An 11,732-nucleotide genomic window follows, 5' to 3' on the forward strand; every position below is an offset into this window, starting at 1 on the left:
TTGACCAAAGACAGCATTTAGAAGATAGTTTATTTTTCCAAAGTGGTTTTGAAAGCGTAAAGTTCTTTTATAAAGCATAGTGATAAATCACATGTGATTTGAACTACGGATAGTAAATCACATGTGATTGATTTCCATAAAAATGTGTATTTGACTTGTATCCCCCCCCCCCTAAAACATATGAAAACATTAGAAAGGTTCATTAAAGGGGTATGAAACTCACCTGAAATCGAGTAAATCGGGTAAATCGGGTGAAAGTGTCGGTTGCGTGTTTGGCGTCAATTTAGGACTTGTACACCTTTTAAGTCCCTATTAACATGTGATATATATGTTTTACAAGAAATTAGCCACTTATACTTTTATTTAAAGACTTTTACATAATCTAAATTGATTCGAGGTCTTATGGATTAGAAGTGGTTCTCGGGGATGGTACAAGGCCAAAAGGGGTACTAAGGGGGGTCTAAGAGTTTACTCCCTTGGAGTTTACAGCCCAAAGGCCACTCCTTGGATTTTACGGCCGTAAGCCTCATGGCTTCGCCGTGAACTCTTGTTCACTCCCCAATTTTGATGTTAAAGCCCTTAAATCAATCCCTTTAATTTTCTAGTGAAGGTCTAGGGCTAATTAGGGGGTTTAAACCCTCATTTGGTGAGGTTTGGGGGAGTTTACGGTCCTAGCTTGTGCTTGGGCCGTAAACTCTAAATTACCCCTCAAAATGTGATGTTTAAAGGGCCCCAAACTCGAAATGGTATTTCCTAAAATCATATCTCAAGCCTAAACATGCATTGGAAGGGTTTTGGGGCATTTTTACATGGAAAAAGGGTGTTTACGGCCTAAGCATGTGCTTGGGCCGTAAACTCTCTTTAATGCCCTAAATGTCATGGTTTTGATGCTCAAACACTCCTAAGTAAAATCCCTAACTAGTATTCAAGCTTAAAAGAAGGAAATTTGGGACTTTTGGCCAACTTTTGGGTGTTTACGGCCTAAGGAGCTTCTTAGGCCGTAAACTCCTTGTTCATGTCCAATTCACACGATTTTTGAGCTATAACCACTATGATGCATGTTTAGAACAAGTTAGGGAGGAAGATCTTACGTTTGGAAGCCGTAATTTGAGGTTTTGGAGTCGAAAACGAGTCTAGATAGAGAAAGTAGTGAGAGAGAGTGTTTGAGTGGTAAAAAGCTTCCAAGTGGTGTTACATTTCCTTTATATAGGTCTCGGGTGTTGCACCCGGTATACGACTACCCGATGCTAAAGCTTAACGGGGTTAAACTTTTTACCCGGGTTAAGTGGTTGAATGATATAACTTTATTCCATTAAATGTAAATAACATTAACATGTTATATTTAATTTACTATGGTAATGATCACATGAAATATAGTTAAATAAATGAATATTTATTTATTTGACGACTCCAAATTACGGGACTTTTTATAAAATGACGTATTCCGTTAGTGGAAACAGAATTATATAAGGGATTAAACGTTGGGTTGTCACAAAAATCGACTTTAATATTAATATAATGGACCAATTGTACAAGATAAAAGTTTCGGGTTGTCAGATGGAGCCACCCTATTGCCAAATCACCCTACAGATTAGCTCCTGCCGAGATGAAAGAGTTATCTAGTCAGCTAAATGAGCTTCTCGACAAAGGATTCATCACGCCGACTTTCTCGCCTTAAGGAGCTCCGGTTCTGTTTGTCAAGATGAAAAACGCGTCTTTCAGAATGTGCATAGATTACCGAGAATTGAACAAGCCCACTGTCATGAATCGATACCCACTTCCCCGAATCGATAATCTATTCGACCAACTCCAAGGAGCCAGTTACTTTTCCAAGATAGATATGAGATCCGGATACCACCAACTAAGAGTCCAAGAGGAGGATATCCCAAAGACTACTTTCCGAACCCGTTATGGACATTTCGAGTTCGTAGTCATGCCTTTCGGTCTCACAAACACGCCAGCAACCTTTAAGGATCTGATGAACAGAGTCTTTCGGCCATTTCTTGATAACTTTGTGATTGTTTTCATTGATGATATACTTGTTTACTCTAAGAGCAGGGAAGAACACAGTCAACATTTACGAAAAATTTTGGGAACATTGAGACCGGAAAAGCTTTACGCAAAGTTCTCAAAATGTGAATTCTGGATTTGTAGGGTGGAATTTTTGGGTCATATAGTCAGCAAAGAGGGAATACATGTAGACCCTGCCAAGATCAAAGCTATTGAGGGCTGGACAACCCCAAGAACCCCAACCGAAATCCGACAATTTTTAGGCCTCGCCGATTATTACCGAAGATTCATCCAAAATTTCTCCAAATTCGCCAAGCCTCTCACCTCTCTCACCCAGAAGGGTGCGCCATTCCTTTAGAATGAAAAACAAGAAGCTGGCTTCCAAACTCTGAAACAAGCCCTCTGCAGTGCTCCAGTAATGTCCTTGCAAGAAAGAACAGAGGACTTCGTAGTATACTACGATGCCTCTAACCAAGGTTTAGGTTGTGTGCTTATGCAGCGAGGAAAGGTGATAACGTACGCCTCAAGACAACTAAAGACCCACGCAGTAAACTACACCACCCAAGTCCTCGAGCTGGGAGCTGTGGTCATCGCTTTAAGGATTTGGAGGCACTACCTTTATGGTACCAAGTGCACCATCTTCACAGATCACAAGAGCCTACAACATATCCTGAGTCAAAAGGAATTAAACATGAGGCAACGAAGATGGGTCGAACTGCTAAACGACTACGAGTGCGAAATCAAATACTACCCAAGCAAAGCAAATGTAGTAGTCGATGCCTTAAGTTGAAAAGAGTACTCGGGTCGTCGAGTAAAGACGTTGACGATGACCATCCATTCCCATCTATCCTCACAAATCAAAGAGGCCCAGCAGGAAGCCTTGAAGTCAAAAAACGTCACCAATGAGGCATTGTGTGGTATGGAAAAGAATCTGACAATCAAAGAAGACGGAGCCTATTACATTATGGACCGAATCTGGACACCGAAGTTCGGTGGGTTTCGGGACGTGATAATGAATAAGGCTCACAAAAAGAGGTACTCAATCCATCCAGGTTCTGACAAGATGTACCTGGATATCAAACAACATTATTGGTGGCTGAACATGAAAGCGGAGATTACCACTTACGTAGGCAAGTGCCACACTTGTGCCAAAGTTAAAGTGGAGTATCAAAAGCCCTCGGGTCTACTTCAGCAACCCGAAATACCCAAGTGGAAATGGGAGAGTATAACAATGGATTTAATAACCAAATTACCCAAGACGACAGATAGTTTGATTGCTATCTGGGTGATCGTTGACCGATTAACAAAATCTGCTCATTTCCTGCCAATAAAAGAGACGTACAAGATGGAAAGGCTGACGCGAATATACCTAAAGGAGGTAGTGAGACTTCACAGAGTCCCCATATCTGTTATCTCGGATCAGGATAATAGATTCACCTCTCGTTTTTGGCAGTCGCTCAAGAAGGCATTGGGAACTCGACTGGATATGAGCACTTCCTACCACCCCCAGACAGATGGCCAAATCGAGCGAACAATTCAGACTCTAGAGGACATGCTCCGAGCATGTGTAATAGATTTTGGCAAAGCCTGGGATACCTACTTGCCCCTAGTCGAATTTTCATACAACAACAACTACCACACAAGCATAGGAGTCGCCTCCTTTGAGGCCTTGTATGGTCGGAAGTGCAGATCACCCCTTTGTTGGGCCGAAGTGGGTGACACCCAGCTGACAAGAGGGCAATCACCGGATATCACTCTCACAGGACCTGAGATCATCCGGGAAACAACCGAAAAAATCGTCCAGATCAGATCACGACTCCAAGCATCCCAGGATCGACAGAAAATTTACGCAGACAAAAGACGAAAGCCACCGGAATTCCAAGTGGGAGACCGCGTGTTACTGAAAGTCTCTCCTTGGAAAGGGACGATCCACTTCGGGAAGCGAGGAAAGTTAAAATCGTGATACATCGGACCATTCGAGATTCTTGCCCGAATTGGTCCAGTGGCCTATAAGCTCCAGCTATCTTTCGAGCTCAGCAATCTGCATCCCGTATTTCATGTATCAAATTTGAAAAGTGCTTATCGGATGAAACCCTTGTAATCCCGCTAGAAGAAATCGAGGTACATGAGAATCTCTTGTTCGTGGAAGAACCGGTTGAAATCATGGACAGAGAGGTGAAACGTACTAAGCAAAGTCGCATCCCAATTGTAAAAGTTCGTTGGAGTTCCAAACGCTGGCCTGAATTCACCTAGGAACGGGAAGATCGAATGTTGCAGAAAGTATCCCCACCTATTCGGTAAACCTTGAATACTGCCTCAAAGCAAAATTTTGGGACGAAATTCCCTCAAGCGGGGGATGATGTGACAACCGGCAAGCTTCTGGTCAAGTCAAAGTGAGTCAAGGTCAATGAGTCATCTTGGTCAACTCAACTAGTGTTATATGTTAGGGATTTCCTTATGTTTACTAATGTACAACTATAAATCCTAATACAAAGTAACACTTGAAAGTCCCAAATGTTCAAAATTTAAAACCCTAATCTGAGTTAGGGAAGTAACAACTCTATACAGTACTATTGAGTACCCTTCGGGGTGTATAACACTCAAAATGGAACGTAACTAAGTCTAAAGTACTTACTCTACAAAGAAAAACATTAATAAGCGCTCCCGGCAAAGTCTCTCTCAATCTCTCCAAGTATGAGAAATCTCTCCCAAATCTCTCCAAGTATGTGAAATCTCTCCCAAATCTCTCCAAGTATGTGAAATGTCTCCCAAATCTCTCCAAGTATGTGGAATCTCTCCCAAATATCTCCAAGTATGTGAAATCTCTCCCAAATCTCTCCAAGTATGTGAAATCTCTCCAAAATCTCTCCAAGTATGTGAAATCTCTCTCAAATTTCCCTACACACCTTCCTCAGTCAAAAACAGCCCAAAACCGGAGGAGAAAACCCAAAAGGACCCTCTTGGTCCGGAACCCTCTTGGTCCTAAACCTCTTGGTCTGGAACCCTCTTGGTCTGGAATGCCTTCTAAGGAACCAAGAGGAGTCACATCTTCGGAACCCCCTTGCTCCTGATCTCGCATACTCCGGAAGGCCTAGGGCTTGCTTCGGAACTTCGCTCCGGAAGGTCTCGCAAGTGCTTCGAAATCCCTAGCTGGCTCGCACCTCGGTCCGGACCTCCAGACTTCACACCATGCTCCGGATCAAAAGGAAGAGCTTCGGAAATTGCCAGTTAACTCCAGATCCTTGGAGAATGACTCTGGAAACCTCCTACACCCTTCGGACCCTCGCAGGAACAACACTCCACTCAGGATTTTCATCATTTTCGGACCTTTTTTTATCATTTTAAGGCATTGTCACGTCGGAAATCATGCCAAACTCGTATTTTTCATGTCCTAAACCCCTTAAACCCCTAATTTATGCCAAAAAACTAATTATTTTAAATATATTTATATAAAATAATATCCATGATTTTAAAGGGTTTCTAAGAAAATAAAAGGGTTTGACTTTATGATGTGATGCTAATTCCTCATTTCCCATGCAAATCCCAAATAAACACACATTATCCATAAGAAAATGAGCTTTACCCACCAGCTTTCCATGCAAATGTCAAGTCACCCTTATCCTTCCCTTAGATACGTGAACCTCCTCCCCCACATTACACATCTCACTTCCATACTCAGCAAACTCCTAAGAAATCCTCTCAACAGCTTCAAGCTTCAAGTTCATCCTTTCAAGGGAAATACTCAGATTTCTTTGGTGAGTATTTTATCCTCTTTAAATAATTATTCTTCACATTATTCTAAGATTTAATTATATTTACACACAAAAATTATTCTTAGAATACTCTAGAGATTTAAGAATCTTCCAAGTTTTGGAGTTGGAAACTTCCTCATCACTCTTCAAATCCACTCAGCAAACAAACCAAGGTGAGCTTCATACCCCCACCTTTTTTCAATATTTTAGTGTTTTTTGGGGAGAGTACAAGTCAAATCTTGTCTAAATACTTAAATAATTGCATCTATACGTATGTGTGGATGTGTTAGTGAAATATTATTAAAATATTATTTTAGTGATATTCTTATGGACGTAAGTTTTCACAATATCATGAAGAACAGTAGGTAACTAAATTATCCCACAAAGGATATTTTAGGTACAAAAGAGCCTCCCAACTTTTGGTTGTGTCTAACTTAACCCCCTTAACTATACTCTCATGTCCAAAGATAGAAGTATAAAAAGGGACCTTGATTAGTTGACATTATTTCTAGAGAATTTAAAAAATGGGAACTTTGTGACTATTTCAAATTATTAGGGATTATTTATGAACATTGATAAATAATTTCACCAAGGAAATACACAAATGAAGCCTTTATGACAGAAGATTCTGTATGTCATAAAGCTGCTGTCATAAACTCACACAAGTCAACGCTTTATATATAAATCAAAACTTGGTATTTTTCGATAATCTGAGTCGCACATAGTCTTTTATAAAGAAAAAGGGGCTGTTTGCCGGTTTTGATAATATTTGGATCATTTTGATAAATAATTCAAAGCGGATTAATTCCAATAAACGAAACGAAATATCTAGTTACAATTACAATTATTATTATTTATTTAGTAAATAATGATTTTCACGATTTGCTCAAAGATCGGTTAGTATTCTAGTCAGACAAATCTTCACAGTACATATATTAATACAATATTGTATGCTTTAAGTCTTGTAAGAGTTATAACTAGAGTCTCCTGGAGGAAGAGCAGGAATTTGTGTATATATCTATACGGGGTTGACACCCCGCACCTTCGTTGTTCGCTACAGCTATGTCTTGAACAAAACCGACGCCTGAAGAATGTCATAACAGACACTCCATCATATTAGTATGGTTATAACGACTCACTAGAATACATCAGAAACGTATTTATAGAGATTTCACCTTCGGTTGGAAATCAACTATTTTTTACTATCTCAATGAGACTTTTCCCACACAAGTGTTATGTTTTTACCAAAAACTACTACTTTACACATCAGGAAATATAGGATTTTCTAGGGAAACGATTTGTACGATTTCGAAAACAATGATTTAAGACACACATGCAACTATACTCGATTTGAAACAAGAATTACAACTACTTGATAAGAAAATATTGGATGTTCTGGATTTCAAAACTATCATCAAAGTTTTTATATGCAAATGCTTATGAACTCACCAACATATTTTATATTGACGCTTTTCAAACGACTTGTATTCTCAGGAAATCAATAAGCAGGTTATAGATCGAGGACTCAAGATTATTTTGCTGTATTTTGGAAATTTGTTTACTGATGTTTCTTTTGTGTAAACTTGAAAACATAAACATGATGTAAAACAATGTAAGCTTGTTATATTGATGTATGATTTTTGGATTTTTCTATGATTCAATTATATACAATTGTTATGATACTGCACAATGACGTCATCCGCCTCCGGACGATTATGCCGTTCTGGTCCGAGGGTGTGACACAAGAAGTATAAAATTATCACATTGTATAAGTAAGTCATTATTATTGGTAATAACTTCTAAAGCATGTGTTTGTGCATCAGACATATTTGTCAATTTCTCTATTAATTTATTTAATGGAAATAGGGAAGTGTACGTTTAAAAATACATAATATTGTGTTATTATAAAGTGATAAATTTAGTTTGATCATTTTTGTCTCATGTTGATATTTCTACATAAAAAGTAACATGTTTTATCCTATTTAAATTATATATCTATTTCTTATGTTAAAATTTTTTGGGCTAAATTCAAAAAATAGTGATGTACTTGGTTTTATATGTTTACTATAGATTCCATTGTATGATATGAAGGTACATTTTTTGTATTTTTGTATTTATTTTATCATCTTTCATTCCCTATGCTTACAAAATATTACTTTTAAAATTTTAGAAATCAATGGAGAACAAAAGAAACAGTTAGGATATGCGCACTAAAAATATTTACATGTAGTTCTTTTTGCTATAACACGATCATTATATTATATATATAATTAAATTACAACATTCTTATGAACAGTACGTACTTGACTTCAGGTACTGTTCATAGGTTACTTACTCTACCAAGGTTACTCTAACCGCTCCATCGCCTATCTCTCCTTTATCTCTTCCGGTCTACCATGCCTACTTCAATCATCGTTCTGCTTATCTCTTCAAAGGATTAATTCAACCTCGATCTCTTTTTCCACTTTCTGCGACAATAGACTACCCATCGTTCTCCAATCACCGACTCCTGATTAACTCCTCGATTAGCCACCTATTTCGGTACTTATTCCCTCTGTGGTTTCTTCTTTCTCTCTTCATAGCATCTTGAAAAGCGCTAAAGAGGATCTCCTGATTGAAGCATTTGATTTTTTAGATGGTACGTTTGAAAGAACCGTTCTACTCCCATTCTACCCCTTCGTCAACAATACAAACCTCTATCGTCGCTCTCCGCCAGCATCCCCCTTGGTGCACCTCGATTATAATCTCTAGCGGAAGTAATATGGGGAAAATTGATGTCGATGCTTTTTTGTGTATACCGCCCCTCCTTTTATCCAAACGCAGACCATCGGACCACCAATCTCGCAGCTATTGCACCTCCACTGATTTCATACCATCTCCTGTGGTTCTTCGATGTCGGCTACAATCAATCGCCTCAGCCTAAGGTAATTAGGTCTCTACTTGCGTTCTCAGCTTATTGACCATTAGGAATTCAATTTTTATTTTTGGCCGCCGATTTCATACGATGTCCAGGGGTTCTTCAAATCCACAGCCGGACACCGCCTAATTCGCCAAGTGCCGAATTTCTACCCATCAGATCAGGTTCGTTGTATTGCATGATACTCTTCCATTGATCCTAATTTAATCTATTATTATACGCTTATGTGATTTATCCACTAAAACCTTGATTTGACTCTTGTACATATACTAGAATTTCTTGTAGGGTATTGCACATCAACATTTTTCTAATGTTATTTTGCATAATAGAAGAACGTTCTTTTGAGGTTCAACAGAACGGTCTTAACTTGAAGTTGAACTTTCCTTGAACCAAAACCTGCAACAAAGGTCATCACTCATTTATGATTTAATTATATAATCTGGCTCAAATTTCCAATCAAATCAATTGTTTCCTTATGGAGTTTTTATTGGATGCAAAAGAAATAAAAATACCATTTTACAGGTACTGATTCTTATAAATTCAACTCTAACGCTTCCTTTTTCACTCCCATTTCCATTTAAATATAAAAAAATTCTGTATCTAATTCCTTTTTATTTTAGGTCAGTAGTTGTATGGGGAAGATGAGTCAGGATTCAACGAGATGTTGGTAAGACAAAGTTCATGGTCCTTCTGAAAGAGAAACCACTTTAGCATCTTTACTTCAACAACATCCTGATCTAATCATTGTAGACTTCACTGTGCACCTGATGTTGTAAATGGTAATTACATAATTTTATGATATACAAAGATATCATAGTAGTTTTTATTGAGTCCAACATGTTATATTATTATGTTAATATGTTATGCAGATAATACTGAATTGTTTTGGAAGACTGGAGTTGCTTTTGTGATGAGAACTATTGGTGGAGATAGGGATCTTTTGTATAAAAATTGTGGAACAATCAAAGCTTTATGCAGTCATATCTCCTCAAATGGGAAAACATGGTCACAATTTATTTATTTTCTTATTTAAATTGGATGTTTAATCTCACATCATTTGTTTTTTTAGGTTGTGACATTTCTTGGATATTAAAGTAGGATGCACGTAATAAAAGAACAACTACTTTTTCATGTGTTTCAGAGTTTGTCTATTTGTGTAAGCCATTGTACTTCTATTAGTTGTATATCTTATAGAGGTTTCATTCGTTGATGTCATTTTGTCTTTACAGTTGAATCAAGATGTAACGCCCCGTTTATTTAAATAAATTAATAAATGTGAGTCCCAGACTAATGTGTGAAGAATTTTGATAATTGGGGGTTGTTTAGTAAATTACAGAGTTTATTTGAGAAGAATTTTAGAAGTAAGGGTATGCTTGGTAATTATTAGGATTTAAATTGTAAAGATTTTGAAATAATGGGGGCTAATGGGTAAGTTTCAGATTTATTTGGAAATGAATTTGGTCGGGAGGGACTAATCTTGGATAAAGGAACGGAAGTTTGAATGCACACGGGATATACCCGTATCCCTTTTCCCCCACATCGCATCTTCAACCCTAACCTAAGAAACCATTTCCAGCCGCCATGCGTGAGTTGCCAGCCGCTGCTTCCCCTCTTCGTTCGTTTTTCGATCAGACGAACCCACCTCGCCCCTAGAACGCCATCGCGAAACTGTTGTTGGTCGGAGACGTCGTTGACAGCTCGGAGAGCCACCAAGATCGGTGGCAGTCGCCGTTTTCGCTGCTGAGAGGGTCATGCGTGACCTGAGGGTCCTCGGTAAGTATCGCCACCTGCTATTTCTTCATTCCTCTCACCTGATCGACGATGTAACTGCCATCGGTGGCTGTTGGCCGCTGATCTCGCCGTTTCCGGCGGCGTCAGCCACTTGGTTGGTGGCCGGATATTTATTGGCTCGAGTATATATGCTATTGATCGTGTTTTTGGGGTTGGTTGAGCAATATTTTGGACGGAAAGCAACCGCCACCACCGTGAGGTGGTGGCTGCCATCTCTTTTGCCGCCACCAGCCACCGTGGGAGGGTGGTTGTGTGCATGATTTAGTGTGTGTGCAGGCCTAGTTCGCGATTTAATATTGTATTGATATCCTTGGACAGGAAAAATGAAGAAAACTCATCACCACAACCTTCTGCCGCCATTCCGCCACCGTTAGCCACCATCTCCGGTGGCTGTGGGATTTTGAGTGCGTTTAGATTGATGATTGAAGTACTTTTGGTGTTGCGTTGGCCCAAGATCATAACAGCCACCACCGTAGGGTGGTGGCTGCCGCCAAGCACCGCCGCCGGCCACCATGGTGTGACTGGGTGTGTGTTAGTTAGTGTGTGTGTGTGTTTATGTTTGGATTAAACGTTGTAATTGTACTTAGCTTTGGTTAATAATAAAAATAATGATAACCACCACCGTAAGGTGGTGGCCGCCACTGTAAGCCGCCATAGACCACCACTACCTGAGGTGGTAGTGGCTGGTGCCCTGCTAGCAAACCCTAATGGGCTTAGAGATTGGTTTTGGGCCTATTGGGCCATGTTTGGGTGGAAAAACCTAATTATGAGTATTGTGCCTTAGACTTATTGGACCCATTTTTGGGCCATTGAGATTGGATTGTATATTAAGCCCAAATTCTCCCTACCAATTATCTAGTAGACTAAAGGACTTAATGGATTAAGTCCTTAATGGGCTAATTGAGAAAATACTAATATTTGAGAAATTATCAGGACACACACACGAGAATTATTTAATAAGTGAAATATTAAATAATAATCATTGGCAGAAATTAATCTAAGCAATAATGGACTTAATGGATTAAGTCCTTAGTGGGTTAAGCCCTTAATGGGTTAAGTGAGAAACACTTAACCCTAATTATTATTTTATGAGAAACCCTAATTTCACTTGGGCTTTGTGTTGGGCCATCCAAGAATAATCAAATGGACTAGAGTAATTAGTTGGGCTTTAGGGTAAGGACCATATGAAGGATTGGGCCCAATTTGGAAAGTTGGGCCATATGTTGGGCTTTGATCCCTAGTTGACTTTGGGCCTATGGATT

The 11,732-nt window shown here is 39.1% G+C and overlaps 1 long non-coding RNA gene across 5 annotated transcripts; it reads left to right on the forward strand.

Moving 5' to 3' along the window:
- The first annotated feature begins 8,090 nt into the window (after window positions 1-8,090).
- On the forward strand, window positions 8,091-9,889 carry LOC145103104 (uncharacterized). 5 transcript variants are annotated; one of them, XR_013706365.1, is made up of 5 exons: window positions 8,093-8,686; window positions 8,775-8,843; window positions 8,953-9,201; window positions 9,300-9,458; window positions 9,549-9,889. It is a non-coding gene; the product is annotated as an uncharacterized LOC145103104 (long non-coding RNA). The 5 variants fall into 5 exon arrangements; XR_013706366.1 differs by having other exon boundaries at window positions 8,965-9,201; XR_013706368.1 differs by having other exon boundaries at window positions 8,093-8,303; window positions 8,398-8,686; window positions 8,775-9,201.
- Window positions 9,890-11,732: the final 1,843 nt, after the last annotated feature.

This window comes from Lactuca serriola, chromosome 4, assembly GCF_051521515.1.
Source record: "Lactuca serriola cultivar US96UC23 chromosome 4, Lser_US96UC23_V15, whole genome shotgun sequence".
Lineage (NCBI taxonomy): Eukaryota > Viridiplantae > Streptophyta > Magnoliopsida > Asterales > Asteraceae > Lactuca > Lactuca serriola.